Genomic DNA, 15171 nt, shown 5'->3' on the forward strand with positions numbered 1-15171 from the left:
ATAGAATGCCTCGGCAGGGTCATACGTAGGATATGGTGGCTGCATCTCTATCGACCAAGGAGGGAAGACGGGTTTCGGTGTAGGAATATAGTTTCTACCTATGTGTTGGCAATGCGCTATGATCTGGTTCTGATGAACTTGCCAATCTTCAAATGCTCTCTGTCTAGCATTTTCGTATTCCTGAGAAGCTATAAACCTTTGCATTTCTTACATCTGGTTCCCCCCTCCTACATTACCTTGTTCTTGGTTTCTCTCTACCTGTGGATGTCTACCATTGTATCGTACTGCGGCGTTATTTCGCCGCTTCAACACTTTCGCACCATGGTATACATTTAAACCTATAGTGTCGCGGGGTTCCGGCTCTTCTACTAATAATCCCCCCCGACTTATATCCACACCGAGATATTCACCAATCAAAGTAATAAAAATACCACCTCCTATTATGCTATGTGGACGCATCCCTCGAACCATAGCTGATAAATAATAACCCACACAATATGGTATACTTACAGCGCTGTGTGGGTCTCGAATACACATATGGTAAAACAAATCTTGTTCATTTACCTTTTCTTTGTTTTTACCCCTTTGTGTAATCGAGTTAGCTAAAAACCTATGTATTACTCTTAATTCGGCTCTATCTATATCCAAATAAGAGTAGTTTCCCCCTTTAAAACGGTGATGGCTTGTCATTTGACTCCACACACCGTGTGTATCAAAATTTTCATCTATTTTCCTACCGTTTAGTATCAATCCTCTACAATCGGCAGACGCTAACTCCTCAGGCGTATATATACGTAAAGCCTGAGCCATGTCTAGTAAAGACATGTGGCGCATCGAACCGCCTAACAAAAATCTAACAAAAGAACGATCGGTTAAACTAGCTACCCGATCATTCAACTCTATACTACATAACAACTCTTCACACCATACTTTATATACAGGTCTGCGTATGGTGAATAAACATATCCAGTCATTAAAATAAGAATTACCATACCTCTGTACCAGTAATTCCCTAATTGGCCCGGCCAATTCTACAGCTTCCAAGGGTCCCCATTCTATGACCCTTGGTACCTCAACAACCTTAGAGTGAAGAGTATGCAAACCCCGTTGATATTTTGGATAATCTATCCAAAGTCTGTCAAATCGCAGGTTCGGGTGCAACTGTTCCAAGTGCATATCTGAAAAGGTCATGACTGGATGAGGTACATCCTGCTTGTAGTAGTTATCTACCTCCTGTTGTTCTAAGTTCTCAGCAGGAGCATGGCGGGCTTGGGATGAAGATTCACCCCTTTCATTCTGCAAAACATATCAAACACAAATTTTGTGCATCCAAATATGCATTAGTGTCAGCAAAATCATCAATCAAAATAATTACAATGACATTATCAATTTATATCAAACTTAAGCTCATTTTCACATTTTTATCAAATCTACACTTTTTCAAATAAGCATATACGAAAATTTTTTTGCCAAGTTCATAAGCATTCAACTCAAATAACATGTCAAAATAATCATTACTAGCAAATAAACAAGTCTCAAATGGCATTATCTTTCAAAAATCAAGTTCATGAATTTTGGACTTGAAAAAGTCCACTTTAATTCTCAAAATCATGTTTAGGCTCAAAGTTTGGATCTTTTAACTACCTAGACATGTTACACTACTCAATTTAGCAATAATTCATGACAAAAATCGGCCATAACCTGTTTATATCAAAAAGCCCCAAATTGCTCAAGAACACAAACCCTAGATTCTAAAAATTTTGAAGTTTTTGGCTTCAAATCATGTTAACAAGCATCAATCTAGGTTATACATGCATAATATACTAACAATTTAACACTAATTACACTAAAAATTAACAAAATTCAAATTATGAAAATATGCTCAAGAACACACTAAAATTCGGATTTAAAGGTGATTTGGGGTGTAATTGTACCTGTTTTCTTGAGTAGTTCCTAGATATCATCCTTCTCAACATGATTGTAGTGAAAAATTTGAAGATTAACGGTGAAAAATCGAGTTTTTGGGATGATTTTCGTGGGTTTTCTCGAGCTCTTTTTCGCAGTTTTTTTTCTGTGTTTTTGTGTTTTGTGTGTACAGATCGTGCAGCTGGTTATATTTTTTTTCTGTAATTTTGTCCCTCCGCGAGTCGCGGAGGTTTTCACTGAAAACTCCGCGAGTCGCGGAGTTATTTTTTTTTTTTTTTTTTTTTTTTTTTTTTTTTTTATAATCTTTAACTTATAAAACAATTAAGAAATTAATTTTAAAATTTTGTTTCCCTTGTTATTTAGGACGAGGTTGTTTCGGATCGATGTCCTAGTCCGTCCTTCGACAAAATTTTAAAATTTGTCTTTTTGTAGCGATTGTTTTAAAAGCTAAGATTTTTGGGTTTTTTAATGTTTTTGGCATACTTTAAATCAACAAGATTAAAAATAATGATAATAAAAGTTCTCGTCCCTCCCTCGGGTAAAGCAATTTCGGTTCAGAGACCTAGTCTTCAACTTACGACGAATTTTAAAAATCATATTTTTAACTTAATTAGATAAAGTAAATTTTTGTTTTTAAATTCACACAACATAAATATAAAATTCAAAATTAAAAATTAAAAAATTCACACCAAACTTAAAATTTGAAATGCATAAAATTAAAAATTAATATTTTAAAAATTAAAAATTCACACCAAACTTAATTTAAAAATTCATATTTTAAATTCACACCAAACTTATATTAATTTTTCATATATTTACAATTTTAAATATATTGTTTTTACAAAATTTACAATATCAATTTAAGGTTTAAATATTAATTTAAAAAAAAAAAAAAAAAAACATGGTAAAAATAAATTTAAAAATCTTTTTGTCTTTTTATCCCACTTTAATCAATCAAATATTATCAAAAATATGCGCCCCTCTTTTCGGTAAAGTAATTTCGGTTCCAAGACCTAATTTAACTCATGACGAATTTTTGAAATATTTTGGGTTGATTGATTAAAGATATTTATACCTTAAGAATAAACGTTAAATTTCGCAGTGATGTAATAAATTTTTGAAGGATATCAATAATTTCGGTCGCCAAACCTAATTTTATTTAATACCAATTTAATACTTTTTAGCGAACAAATTAGCGTTTATTATCAAAAGGTTAAAAATAAAAATAAAAATAAAAACTGTACAGACATACCTGTGAAATAGATTTCTTAGTTATATGATCTATTATATTCATAAGATAGTCGGTTTAATTGGTCTTCCATGGCTGCATAAGCGTAACCTCGAGCATTTATTGTCTTTTCTTCTAAACATATGAACGGTCCGTCTCTGCATAAAGTAACAAATTCGGTATTTGAATAGGTTTGATTATTTGAACATTTACCTCCATGTGACCATTTTCCGCATTTGTGACATTTTTCTAGGTGTCGTGCTCTTCTTTTCGCTGCGGATTTTGATTTTCCTTTACCAAATTGTAACTTATTATCTTCGCATCTGGATCCTTTTCTAACTCCGTCCATTCTTTCTCTGATTACTGATACTAATTCACTCGGTAGTATGTCATTATTACGTTTAGTGATCAAAGCGTGTAGCATTAGACCATGGTTTAGTTCACAGGCAGTCTTCATTTTGTAAAAACCTAAAAAAAATAAAAATTCAGAATGGGGGGAGAAGACTAGTTCTTTAGGGTCTGCTAGGGAAAGACCATACGTGTTCCATTTTCGAGAACTATACGAAAACAGACAATCTAACTCTAACAGAAATTCATATTATCCTTTAAAGACTTGATTCTCCCCACACTTAGTTAGCTGTGGTGTCGAAATTGTGATTAACTTCGTTGTCGACTTCCATCGGACCATGTATGTAATGTTTAACTCTGTGACCATTAACTTTAAATTCAATCCCATTTGAATTTATTAATTCTATCGTTCCGTATGGGAAAACTCTTTTGACTATGAATGGTCCAGACCATCTTGATTTCAATTTTCCAGGAAATAGCTTGAATCGTGAATTGAAAAGAAGAACTCTGTCTCCTTCTTTGAATTCTTTTGAACTTCTGATTCTTTTATCATGCCATTTCTTCGTTCTTTCTTTATAGATTAACGAATTTTCGTATGCTTCATGTCTTAATTCTTCTAATTCGTTTAGTTGACTTAATCGTAGACGTCCGGCTTCATGTAAATCAAGATTACATGTCTTCAAAGCCCAAAATGCTTTGTGTTCAATTTCTACTGGAAGATGACAAGCTTTTCCATACACAAGTCTAAAAGGTGTGGTTCCAATTGGAGTTTTGTAGGCTGTTCTAAAAGCCCAGAGTGCATCCTCCAATTTAATGGACCATTCCTTCGGATTTGATCCTACGGTTTTCTCTAGAATACGTTTTAAAGCTCGGTTTGTATTTTCAACTTGTCCACTTGTTTGTGGATGATATGCGGTGGAGATTTTATGAGTTACTCCATATCTTTTAAGAACTTTCTCAAGTTGATTATTACAAAAATGAGTTCCCCGATCACTTATTAAAGCTTTCGGTGTTCCAAACCTTGCAAAAAGACGTTTTAAAAAGTTGACTACAACTCGTGCATCGTTAGTTGGGAGAGCTTGTGCTTCCGCCCATTTAGATACATAGTCAATGGCTACGAGTATATATAGATTATTATGAGATTTTGGAAATGGACCCATAAAGTCAATACCCCAAATGTCAAATACTTCACATACTTGGATGACATTTTGTGGCATTTCATCACGTTGATTTATTTTTCCGGCCCTTTGACATGCATCACAGGATTTGCAAAGAAGGTGTGCGTCTTTGTAAATTGTAGGCCAATAGAATCCAGCTTCATAAACTTTTCTTGCTGTTAGTTGAGGCCCATAATGCCCTCCTGTTGGTCCTGTGTGACAATGGTTTAAAATTTTACTAGCTTCATTTCCAAATACACATCGGCGTATTATTCCATCGGGACAACTTTTAAACAGATGTGGATCTTCCCAGAAATAGTGTTTTATATCACTGAAGAATTTCTTTCGTCTTTGGTACGATAATCCTTTTTCAAGGAATCCACAAACTAAGTAGTTTGCATAGTCTGCAAACCATGGGATTTCTTTATAATCTATCTTCAATAGATATTCATCAGGAAAGTTGTCTTGTATGGCTGATTCATTCAGAACTTCTAATTCGGGATTTTCAAGACGAGAAAGATGATCAGCGGCGAGATTTTCTGCTCCTTTTTTATCTCGGATTTCAATATCAAACTCTTGTAAGAGTAAGATCCAACGGATTAATCTTGGTTTAGCATCTTGTTTTGAAAATAGGTATCTAAGAGCAGAATGGTCGGTATAGACCACCGTTTTTGCTAGAACGAGATATGATCGAAATTTGTCAAAAGCAAAGACAATAGCAAGGAGTTCTTTTTCAGTAGTTGTATAGTTCGTTTGTGCTCCTTGTAATGTCTTACTAGCATAATATATAGGTTGAAATCGTTTTTCAATCCTTTGTCCTAAAACGGCTCCCATTGCAAAATCACTTGCATCGCACATTAGTTCAAATGGTAGATTCCAATTTGGTGTTATCATGATCGGCGCATTAGTGAGTTTTTCTTTAAGAATATTAAAAGATTTGATACATTCATCTGAAAAGATGAATGGTGCATCCTTTTCTAGGAGTTTATTCATAGGAGTGGCAATTTTAGAAAAATCTTTTATAAAACGTCGGTAAAAACCGGCATGCCCTAGAAAACTCCTAACTCCTCTAACATTGGTGGGATGTGGAAGTTTAGCAATTACATCTACTTTAGCTCTATCCACTTCAATTCCTTCTTTTGAAATTTTATGTCCAAGAACGATGCCTTCTTTAACCATGAAATGGCATTTCTCCCAATTAAGTACTAGATTTGATTTTTCGCATCTAATTAGCATTCGTTCCAGATTAACTAGACATGATTTAAATGTATCACCGAAGACTGAAAAGTCATCCATGAATACTTCCATGCATTCTTCTATCATGTCATGAAAAATCGCCATCATACACCTTTGAAAGGTTGCAGGGGCGTTACAAAGTCCAAATGGCATGCGTTTGTAAGCAAAAGTACCATAAGGGCACGTGAATGTGGTTTTCTCTTGGTCTTCGGGTGCTATTGGAATTTGAAAATATCCGGAAAATCCATCTAGAAAACAATAGTAACTATTTCCGGCTAATCTTTCCAACATTTGATCTATGAAAGGTAAGGGAAAGTGATCTTTTCTGGTGGCGTCATTTAATTTTCTATAATCAATACATACACGCCATCCTGTTACAGTCCTAGTAGGAATAAGCTCATTTTTCTCATTTGTGATGACAGTCATGCCACCCTTCTTAGGCACGCATTGAACTGGGCTTACCCATGGACTATCAGAGATTGGATATATCAAACCTGCATCTAGCAGTTTAATAATCTCTTTCTTAACTACATCTTGCATATTAGGATTTAGTCTTCGTTGGCGTTGCACATACGTTTTATGACCTTCTTCCATAAGGATTTTATGTGTGCAATACGAAGGACTTATTCCTTTAATATCATGAATCTTCCATGCAATGGCTTGTTTATGAGCTTTCAACACAGAAATGAGTTGTGATTTCTCATTTTCAGTAAGAGAAGACGATATTATTACAGGTAATTCAGATTCACCATGTAAATAAGCGTATTCCAAATGGTTTGGAAGTGGCTTTAACTCTAATTTCGGAGGTTCTTCTATCGATGATTTATATCGATATCTGTCTTCTTCTTTTAGCATTTGAATTTCTTCTGTTGTTGGTTCATATCCATTAGCTATAAGTGTAGCTAACATTTCAGCTTCATCAATTGGTTCATTTCCTTCTCCTAAAGAACATTCTCCTGTTCCTTGTAATTCTGGAAATTCTTTTAATAATTCTGCATGTGCATCTATAGTTTTAATATAATAACATGTATCATCTGCAGATTGTGGTTGTTGCATTGCTCTATCAACTGAAAAGGTAACACTCTCATCCTCTATACTTAGGGTCAGTTTCTTACCGAACACGTCTATCATTGCTTTAGCCGTGTTTAAGAATGGTCTTCCTAATATGAGAGGAACTTGAGAATCTTCTTCCATGTCCAAAACAACAAAGTCTACTGGAAATACTAAAGTACCAACTTTAACTAGCATGTTCTCCATTATCCCTCTAGGATATTTTATTGATCTATCGGCTAGTTGTATGCTTATTCTAGTTGGTTTTAATTTTCCAAGGTCTAGTTTAGCGTATAGTGAATACGGCATTAGATTTATACTAGCACCTAAATCTGCTAATGCTTCTATTGAACTAAGACTACCCAGAAAACATGGAATTGTGAAACTTCCTGGATCAGATAGTTTTTCTGGTATCTTATTCAATAGCACTGCTGAACAATTAGCATTCATAGTAACAGCCGAGAGTTCTTCCATTTTCTTTCTATTCGTGATTAGATCTTTCAAGAATTTAGCATATCTTGGCATTCCTGAAATCACATCAATGAAAGGAAGATTTACATTTATCTGTTTAAACATATCCAAGAATTTGGATTGCTCGGCTTCAAGTTTTTCCTTCTTCATTTTACTCGGGTAAGGAAGTGGTGGTTGGTATGGTTTAACATAAGGTTTATCCTTAACTGTGTTATCTTCATTAACCTTTTCAACTACCGGTTCTTTTTCCTTATCTTGATCAGGTTGTGGTTCTTGTGGAGTAGGAATAGTTTCATCAGAAGTTACAGGTATTTCAGGTGGTTTAAGTGTTGTACCACTTCTTGTGGTAATAGCTTTAGCTGTTTCATTCCGGGGGTTAGCGTTTGTATCGCTAGGTAAACTTCCCGGTTTTCTTTCACCTATTAACCTTGCTAGGTTACTTACTTCTTGTTCCAGATTTTGAATAGAAGCTTGTTGATTTCTAAATGCTTGAGCATTTTGTTCATTGGTTTGTTTTTGAGATGTGAAAAACTGCGTTTGAGTTTCAACTAGCTTCGTCATCATATCTTCTAAATTCGGCTTTTTATCATCGGTTTGTTGTGGTGGTTTGTTTTGAAAATTCGGTCTTTGCTGATTGTAAGTATTATTGGATACTTGTTGATTGCTAGGACCTTGTTGGTTGTTGTATGGAATATTTCGGTTATAATTCTGGTTTTGATTGTAAATCGGTCTTGGCGGTTGATAATTATTCTGATAATTATTTCCAGGCCTTTGGTTTATGTATGAAATATTCTCTCTTTGTTCCATTGTTAATTCAATACTGAGACAATCTTTTGTCAAATGTGGTCCTCCACACTGCTCACAACTAATTCGTATTGAGTGAATATCCTTAGTCATCTTTTCCATTCGTCTCTCCACAGCATCTATCTTTGCGGAAATGGAATCTAAGTCATGGCTAGAATCGGCTCTAGCTGCTTTAGATGATCTAATGATATCTTTTTCTTGGTGCCACTCATGTGAGTGGGAAGCAGTATTATCAATAATTTTGTAAGCATCAGTTTCGGTTTTTTTCATAATAGAACCACCAGCTGCTATATCTATGTCTTTCCTTGTAGTGATGTCGCATCCTCGGTAGAATATTTGTACTATTTGACAAGTGTCTAAACCATGTTGCGGACATCCTCTTAATAACTTTCCATATCTTGTCCACGCCTCATATAGAGTTTCATTTGGCTTTTGTGTGAACGTAACAATTTCTGCTTGAAGTCTTACGGCTTTAGATGCAGGAAAAAATTGTTTAAGAAATTTATCAATTAAAACGTCCCATGTATCGATCGCTCCTTCAGGTAACGATTCCAACCAATCTTTGGCTTCTCCCTTTAAAGTCCAGGGAAATAACATGAGATATATCTGTTCATCCTCCACTTCTCGGATTTTAAATAGTGTGCAGATCCTATTAAAGGTACGTAGATGTTCATTTGGATCTTCCTTCGGCGCACCACTAAATTGGCATTGATTAGTCACCATGTGTAGAATTTGTCCTTTGATTTCATAATCTGGCGCATTAATGTCAGGATGAGTAATTGCGTGACCTTGGCCAGTGCGTTTAGCTCTCATTCGGTCTTCCATACTTAAAGGTTCCAGATTCTCCATAATTGAATTTGTTGAATTGTTATCACTGAATGATTCTGATTTAATAGTTCGTTCCTCAACAATCTCTGTTTGAATGATTGGTGGTTCCGGAGGAAAGTTTAATGGTTCAGGATCTATGAACCGTTCCTGAATATTTTCTGGATTCTCAATTGTGAGGTTTGTTTCAAAAAATGGATTATCGGAAATTTGAACTGAAGTACTTGGTCGACTGGATGACGATTCTAAAGAAAAATCAACGGCGGTTATATTTGTTAAACGATGTCTTGATCGAGTTACAGGTGGTGAACGTACAAAAGGTGATGAACGTCTTGCTCGGTGCATTCACAGAATATCCTATTAGTTTTTAAAAGGAAAGAAAAATTATAATAAGTTATCCAATCAATAGACTTTTCTGATTTTGCCCACGTTTCGAATAGCCAAAAGATGCAGCAGAGGGGCAGGATTCGTTTGGTCTCAATATAATTGAGGACTGTTTGGCTCCAATAACCCGGTCCACGTACAAATCCAACTATTACTACGAACCAGAAAATTTTGATGTCTATCAATTTAACCACTTAAAATAAATTTTCGTAATTTTAAGACATTTAGATAAGAAGTAGAATAAAATTCTAAGTCCTAAAAACTAGAATGGCGAGAAATAAGAAAGACAAAGAGTTCGTCGCAAAATGTCGAAAAAAAAAAAAAATGGTTGAAAAATAAAAGGTGACGGAAAAATAAAAGAAACTTATCAAAACTTAAAAATATTTAACTAATTTAACCTTATTACTACAACTATCTTAAAATTATAATCGCAAATTGAAATTACTAATTGGAATGATAATTGATACATAGTAAAAGGTCTAAAAATATTAAAGCTTACAAGGAAAAAAACTAAATCCCAAATGGAAATAACTTAAAAAGAAACTAAAACTTAAAAAGGCGTCGCAAAATTCTAAAGCACCTAAATCTTAGTCTAAAGAAAAAGCACTTAAGGAATTCTACGGCAAAGCCTAAAAATCTAGGAGTAAAAATAACTATAGCTAAAACTAAGTTTAAAATTAAATATGAGCTAAAAAATACAAATATTACGCTACAACGATTAAAAAGGTACAAAATATAAAAATATACAAAAAGTTGTAAAAAGTACAATTTTTATAAAAAATATTATTTTTATATTATTATTTAATAAAAACTACTAATTTTACAATTTTATAAAACTAATTAAACAAAATACATAAATATAAAGTAAAAAGTAAAAATAAAACTAAAATTAATAATAATAATAATAATAATTAAGTTAAATAATAATAATAATAAATAAAACCCCGTAATCAATGCAACTTTAGGGTTTTGTCCGTGTGTCAGAAGACCTCCGCGAGTCGCGGCAAAAAGAGAAGAAATCCCCGCGAGTCGCGGGGTTCAGAAAAACAGTTGACAGGTTTCACTTTTTACGCGTTTTTCTTTATTTTTTTTTTTTATTTTCTTTTTTCTGTTTTTAGTTTAAATAAACGATTTTTAATAAAATTTATATTTTTATAAATTAAAATAAAGATAAAGAAACTTATAAAACTTAAATATTTAACAAAATCCTAAAAATACTTATATTTTTGTTTTTTCTTTTTATATTTTTGAATAATTAAAACGTAATTTTTACAAAAACGACTTTTAATAAAAGTAGATAAAAATCTTTTTTTTTTTTTTTTTTTATATATTAGCGTTGCGCTTCCGGCTTTTAAGATAGTTCCCCGGCAGCGGCGCCAAAAATACTTGATGTTTCGCGAGGTGTATATAAAATAGCTATTATTTTTTAGCAGAAAATACTATTAAATACGATACAATTTTACACAAGATATTTATTTATTTATAGAATGGATATACTTAAACCTTGCTACAACACTTATAGGCAGTGTACCTAATCGTACAGTAGTGTAGTTTTTAGTAAGTCCGGTTCGTTCCACAGGGAGATCTTTAAGCAAAGCTCAACGCTATATTAGTTTACTTTTATTAAAATTACAAATATATATATAAGTAATATTATTATTATAAAGGGGGGGTTTTTACCGTTTAATGACCGGTTTGTCGATTTTAAAACTTTAGTCGCAGTTAAAACCTAATGTAAAATATAAAATAAATACAAGACTTTAAATTAAAGCGTAAAGTAAATAACGATAATGAAATTGCGAATAATAAAAATGCGATAAAATAAAATTGCGATAATTAAAAGTACGATAATTAAAAGTGCGATAAAATAAAATAACAATAAATAAAAGTGCGATAATTAGAAGTGCAATTAAATATAAAATAAAGGAAATTAAATATGAAATAAAAGAATTATGCTTATTTAAACTTCCGTAATCATGATGTTTGACGTGTTGATTTTAGTTTTATGCCCTTGGGTTAATTGTCCTTTGTCCTGGATTATTCAATATGTCCGTCTGGTTTTTGTCCATAACAGTCCATCAGTCATAAATATAAATTGCAAGTGTCCTTGTCAAATTATTATTATACCCGAAGATAAATATTCCAACTAATTGGGGATTCGAATTGTAACAAGGTTTTAATACTTTGTTTAATGAATACACCAGGTTATCGACTGCGTGTAAACCAAGGTTTTACTACTTTGTTAACAATTACACCAATTACCCTTGAATGTAATTTCACCCCTGTTTTAATTATTCTAGTGGCTATTAATCCATTCCCGTGTCCGGTTAAATGAACGATTATTCGTACATATAAATACCCCGCCCATCGTGTCCGATCGAGTGTATATGGTAATTTATAGGGACGCCCAATTGTAAATCTTTATATTAACATTAACAAACTTTCATTTAGTTAAACAAATATAAAGCCCATTAATAGCCCATAGCCTAGTTTCCACAAGTGTCGTTCTTTTATCCAAACCCCAATTATGGTACAAAGCCCAATTACCCAATTTTAGTAATTAGCCCAACATCATGATTACTTCGTTTTAAATAAGCATAATAATAACTTAGCTACGAGACATTAATATAAAAAGGTTGAACATAACTTACAATGATTAAAAATAGCGTAGCGTTACACGGACAGAATTTCGACTTACACCCTTACAACATTCGCTAACATACCCTTATTATTAGAATTATAATTAAAATTAAAATATAAATTATAAATATAAATATATATTACTTCGTATGAAGAGAAGAAAAAAATGATGATGATTTTGATCAGAATTCGGGTTGATTTATAGCCAGGAATGATTTTTGGGGCTCCGCGACTCGCGGCCAAATAGCCTTCAAACTCCGCGAGTCGCGGAGAGGTATTTTCAGTTTACACCCTTGGAGTTTCCTGCTGCCGACGGTTTTAAATATATATATATAATATATATATAATTAATATAATTAATTATATATTATATTATATTTATATACATAGTTAACTTGTAATTTTTAGTCCGTTGCGTCGAGCGTTAAGAGTTGACTCTAGTCCCGGTTCCGGATTTTCGAACGTCCTCGCGTACAATTTAATATCTTGTACTTTGCGTTTTGAATCTTGTACTCTTGTGATTTCGAGACGTTTCTTATCAATAATTGGAACCTTTTTGATTGTCTTTTGTTCTTTTGAGCTTTTTGGTCGTTTGCGTCTTCAAATCGTCGAATCTGTCTTTTGTCTTCACCTTTTATTATTTAAACGAATATCACTTGTAAATAGAACAATTGCAACTAAAAGCTTGTCTTTCTTGAGGAATAATGCTATGAAATATATGTTCGTTTTTAGCATTATCAAGCATTCATAATTATACTTTCACGCTTTCATGAATTGTGACCAAAAATGCGTGAGGAATTGATTAATTTGTTGTAGTGTTATGTACATTTTATGATGTGAATAATGTTCGTTGTTCCTCGTAACAAGGGGAGTATACTATTGTAACGACCCGGAAATTTCCGACCAAATTTAAACTCTAATCTCTATATGGTTCCGACACGATAAGCAAAAACCCTAAAGTTGACCCGCACTTTTTCGATCGTTCTATACTTATAAGATTAATATTTACATAAATTAAACCTTACCAACATGATAAGTAATCCAAATTGTTGAGACTTATGTTTTCGAAAAGAGTTTTACACAACGTTTGACCGTCTAGTTTGACCGATGATATCACGAACTATACAATATATGATAATTATACGTTTGTGTATATATATGTATATATACATATTTAACATGATCTAAGAATGTTTTAATATCTCATTTTGTATTAATAACAATAAGTTATAAGTATATTTTGAAACTACTAACTTAAGTTTTCAAAACGATAACCATACGTAACGTTATTTGACTTAAATACTTATGACCTATAATGTTTATACATATATCGTATAAGTAATGTATTTAATCACTTTTAAAGACTTAAATACATAAAACAATATAAGTATATTTACAAAAGATAGCTATATTTGAATCCTCGTTCCGTTTTCTCAAAGATTTCTATACGTATACCTAGGGTATATGTACCCGTATCATACGCAGCTTCTAGATGTATTTACTATTGGTATATACCAATAAAAATCTGCTCCTTAGCAGCCTTAAATGATTAAGAAACATGTGGAACCAACCATTTGTCAAGTAGCATGAATTATTTAGCAAGAAAACAAAGTTAGGTATTTTTTTTCCTTTATAACCTAAAAACGTTTTTATGCATGCACACCATTTCTTCACCCCATTTTCTCATACTTACACTTCCATTTCTCTCTCAAAATACTCTTAACTTCATACTTGATCATCTCTAAGCATTTTCCCCATCATTTAGCTTAAAAAACAACACTTAAACCTCATAAGAAAACCTTACAAAAACACTTCAAGAAATCCTTCCAAGAACACAAACTTACTTCCAATCTTTCATCCAATTCCATCACCCTTTTGGTTCTAGCTTTTTACTCCTCTTTTACAGCAACCTTGTCCAAGGAACTTGAGGTAGTAACTATGTTCATAACTTTATTCGATTCATATATATATAGCTATCATATTTTATGGTATACAATTTTAACAACAAGAACATAGTTTGAAAGTTTTCAAACTTGTTTGCAAACTAAATAGATCCTTCTAACTTAACTTTTAAAATACTTCAAGACCTGTAATATAACTTAAGTATATGCTAATTTAACAAGGTATAACTTGGTTTTTCAAAGAACACCTTAAAAACTGTTTTTACGACGTCGGAGTGCAACCGGGGGCTGTTTTGGGTTGGATAATTAAAAACCATCTTAAACTTTGAATTGGAAGTTTATTCTCTGGAAAAATGATTTTTACTATAAATATGTTAACACATAAAAATTTCATGATTTAATTCAAGGTATAAGTATTTTTAGAAAAATGGTCATTAAATGATATTTTTTGTAACAAAAATGTTTAACTTCATAAGTTTCACTAAAGTTTCACCTATGCCGTGTGATTTTGAATACAAACTAAGGTATTTACAGTTCATAGTCTTAAAGAGGGACTCGATCCAAGGAGATGGCAAGTTGAATCAACGAAAACGAAGTTGTAACGAAGAAACTATGACCGAAACAAAATCGGATATCCAAGACTAGTTTAGCCACGAAAATAATTGGGAAAAATTAAATAAATCACATCTTTTTAAGATAACATGATATTTTATATATATGTACTTATAATTCAATTTTATATGGTTTAGGATTACCCGTAAACAACACGAGAAGATTAATCATAAGATCCCATGATTGTACGCAACACGTCATTTGACAACACCGGTACTTTATGTGCGCAACACGTCATTTGACAACACCGGTACCGTGGGTCAAGATTAATCTCGACCAATACATATACGATGGGGGTTTTATTATTTCGTTGGGGGTTTATTAAACATCTAAAAATGAACCATTAAAATTGAATTACTAACATCGAACTGCTAACTACGGACTAAGGAATTATTAAAAGTATTAAAAGTATAACAAGTATATATATGTGACGTTTGTTTAAAAAGAAAAGGTATTGATATATTATATATGGATAGGTTCGTGATATCAACCGGAGACCAAGTCAAAATATATATATCTTCAAGACGAAAGTGAGTATATAGTCCCTTTTAAACTCTAAATATTTTTGGGCTGAGAATACATGCGCTGT

The sequence above is a fragment of the Rutidosis leptorrhynchoides genome, chromosome 7 (assembly GCF_046630445.1).
Source record: "Rutidosis leptorrhynchoides isolate AG116_Rl617_1_P2 chromosome 7, CSIRO_AGI_Rlap_v1, whole genome shotgun sequence".
Taxonomy (NCBI): domain Eukaryota; kingdom Viridiplantae; phylum Streptophyta; class Magnoliopsida; order Asterales; family Asteraceae; genus Rutidosis; species Rutidosis leptorrhynchoides.